The sequence below is a fragment of the Oryza glaberrima genome, chromosome 1, assembly GCF_000147395.1.
Source record: "Oryza glaberrima chromosome 1, OglaRS2, whole genome shotgun sequence".
Taxonomy (NCBI): domain Eukaryota; kingdom Viridiplantae; phylum Streptophyta; class Magnoliopsida; order Poales; family Poaceae; genus Oryza; species Oryza glaberrima.
In genome coordinates, this window is record NC_068326.1 from 12,436,404 (window position 1) to 12,439,944 (window position 3,541).

Below are 3,541 nucleotides of genomic sequence, written 5' to 3' on the forward strand. Positions count from 1 at the left end.
GCCCAATTTCGGCTGGCGGCCTCCTCTGTTGTTCTCCTTCACAGACTTAGTGAATTTTTGCCCAATTCATCATGTCAACTTTGAGTTCTTGGCCCATTCATACGTAAGTCTGATTCTCGACATCGTCCGATTGATTTATCGTCTGTGTTGATGTCAATTCTCCTTCACTTTATGGTTATTCTCTGTAAAAGGTTAGTGAACCTAATACTAGTGGAGTATTATTATTCTAACATATATATGCAATGTAAGCATCACTAGTTCTCCTTTATTTTGGTAATATTGACGGTCGAAATTGATCGATAACGACCGTCAACAACAGGGAGAAGGGGCGGCGCGCGGGAGGAGGTGGGCTGCCGATGACGGCGCCGCAGCCGCGTGGGCGTCGCCTGCCGCCACCGCCACCACCGCCTGCGGTATACGGTGCTGCCGCTCGAGGGAGGAGGTGGAGACGAGGGCGGAGAGCGAGCCGGCGACGAGGGCGCTGTTGTAGGTGGTGGCCTCGTTATGCATCACGTTGTCGCGCTCGTCAACGAAGCTATCGTTCTTGTACGGACCACCGACGAGCGCGCCGGTGGCGACGTTTGGGTTAGGCTTGGACGTCTCCAGCCACTTGTGGCCGTCGCAGCCAGTGTCGACGTCCTCCGGGATAGACGCGCCGCGGTGGTGCACCCGCTCCGGGTACCGGTCGCCGTACCCAACCAGATAACTAATCTTCATCGGGTTGCTGCCCAGCAAGTAATCCGCCTGCCAAGAACAAAGATCACTGATCAGTGCGTGATCACATCTAAGTTACGTACTGCATTTCTTAACATTTCTGTTCTCTCTCTGAACATATGTTAGTCTGAACAATTGTGAACTCTGGATCATGGACAATTCTGAATCTTGTTACTACCTGGGACTTGGCGAATTTGCGCAGGTCGGCCGGCGATAAGCCCTGCCCGCTGCAGCTCAGCTCCGTCGTCCCGGATCTCTGCATGTAGTCGCTGTAAACGGCGGCGAGGAACGCCGATGCCACCGGGTGCTGGAGTGAGTTCCACTCAGCAACGTACAGCAAACCACCTGAAATAAAATTTTGCAAGCCATCTGAATTACTACTGCATTGTTATTACCAGCTACACAAATGGTGAACCTGAGATTGTTTTCTTTAAGCTTCTGAATCTTGGAATTTACCTTCTGTTCTAAAAGCGGCGGTCTCTGAATCCGGCAGGAGAATGCACATGACGGCATCAGCAGTCTGCTTGTACATCCCAAGGACATCGTCTTGTGCAACATCTGATCCTCGCGAAGCAAAGAAGCTCACCCTCAACAAAAGAACCTGAAATTCAAGCAAAACACCACAAAATTTCACTTCATAATTATCCCACAAAACACCGCTCGGCGGCAGCGGGATCATCGCGTCGCCGGCTTTCAGCCCTTCGAGTTGGACCTTGTAGTAGTTGCTCAGGTCATTGCCAGAGATGTTGACGAACGGCGTCGAGGCGGTCTTGCCGCCATCGGCGAGCTTCGTGGTGGAGCCGAGGAACAGCGCGCTGTTCTTCCCGGCGTCGTGCGGCGCAGGAGAACGCGGCGACGCCCGTCTGGGTGACGAGCGACCACGGCGTCCTCCCTAGCTCTACGATCCCGGAAGACCCGTCCATGGTGACGATGTCGCTTCCCACGACGCACCCGAACGCGAGGCTCGCCTTGGCCGTCCCAATGGCGAAGGTGTCCCCGGCATTGGTGGACGCCTCGTACATGCACACGTTGCCGGAGCAGTTGCGGATGTCGTTCGGGATGGATTCGCAGAGCGGGGATGCCGGCGCTAGGGCGCGCGCGGCCGGGGCCGGCGGCGGCGCTGGAGGAGCTCGGGCGGCGCCAGCTTCGGTCTCGCCCGTCACCGCGTCATCGGCCGGATATCCTCTCTTGCCTCGCGCCCGCTGGCCTCGTCTGGCTCTCCGTCGAAGAGGTGGCGGCACTCGATCTCTCGCGGCGGAGAGCGCGGACGGGAGGATATGGCCGGTGGAGGCGGCGTCCGAGCGAAGCGGTGTGTAGCGGAAGCGGAGGCGGCAGGACAGTGGCGGCAGGCGACGCCCCACGCGGCCGTGGCGCCGTCATCGGCAACCCACCTCCTCCCGCGCGCCGCCCCTTTCCCCGCCGATCGCCTTGTCCCCATCGGCTACCGGCGCCACCCCTTCTCCCTTCCCCTTGTCCCAGTTGGCCACCGCGCGCCGCCCTTCTCTCCGCCGGTCCCCGCCAGTCGCGCCATCCTCCTCGCCGGTCGCTTGCAGAGAAGTGAGAGAGAGAGAGTGTGTGAGATGAGGAAGGGAGAGATGAGGGGAAAGACCAAGAGGAGGCTGACGTGGACACCTGACATGTGGGGCCTATGTGGGCCCAGACTGACTCAGCCGCTACGTAGACCAAAATCGGGATTAAAACCACCGAAGGACCTGTGGTGATCGGTTTTGCATAGTTAAGGGACCCCACATATCTGGTTTTGCGGTTCGAGGATGTTTTTTATCCCGATGACAAGTTGAGGGACCTTCGGTGTACTTTTTCCGGGAGAGGGAAGGAAAGGGGAGGAGGAGAAAGGCCGAGCGGGTTGGCAGGAAGTGGATCAAACTTTGGACCGGATTCGGCCCAAAGGACAAAGGAGGATTGTTTTTAGTTTTTCCTTTTAATAAACTCTGTTAATTGTTTTTGTTGCTTAATAAATATTTCGGTGCTCTGAAAATTCAAGTAAACATCCGGAACATATTTTAGACCGTGGAGAATTTATGAAAAATACTTTGGACCACATTCAAATTTTTCTTGTATGTATTTTAGTGTTTGCCATTTTCTTTTAGAATTTTAGTAAATTCTATTATTCCTTTTAGAGAATGATTTTTAATTTGGGTGAATTTATCAGGATGTAACAATTATTTTGGGGTGTTACGAAGGGCAGTTCAAGCATTCGTCATTTTAAAAAGAAAATAACTTATGATAAACCAACATTGTTATGAACTTGTGACGTTTGCTGGTTGGTCTCTTATAACAAAATAAAATTCGTCACAATACATCATTAGACTAGTATAGCTTATACGTGCTATATGGACAGTGCACCAACAGCGCGTAGACTTTCTAGTCCTGCTGAAACCAGAAAACATTTCAGTTGTTTGTCCCAAAGACAATCTCTTATTAACATACATGTTTCACGATGGACACGGATGGACGGGTACTGCAGACGAGAAAGAACTTGTAATCTCGTGTGGCTTCAGCATAATCAAGAGAGCCACGCAAGCCACCGCTACTGTCAAGAAAGCAGTTGCGAGGATGCTGGTCACTTCGACTGCCGCGTGCCTATCGTCGCTGGCCTCGCGCAGAACTAAAATATGAGCCATGTAAGCGCAAAAGGCAGAGTACATGAAATCCATGGACGCTATATACTGCCAGCTCAATGACTTCCGCCGCCTATGTTGGAGGAATACGATGCCATGAGCACCCCGGACATAACCGAGTAGAAATTCACCCACCTGAGGGACTGCTCACCACCTGCTATGCGCCGGGCTTCCTTGTCTTGTTCGCT

General features: G+C 53.3%; 1 pseudogene; it reads right to left on the reverse strand.

Moving 5' to 3' along the window:
* Positions 1 to 323: 323 nt before the first annotated feature.
* Positions 324 to 2,118, reverse strand: LOC127760360 (endoglucanase 18-like; annotated as a pseudogene).
* Between the last annotated feature and the right edge of the window lie 1,423 nt (positions 2,119 to 3,541).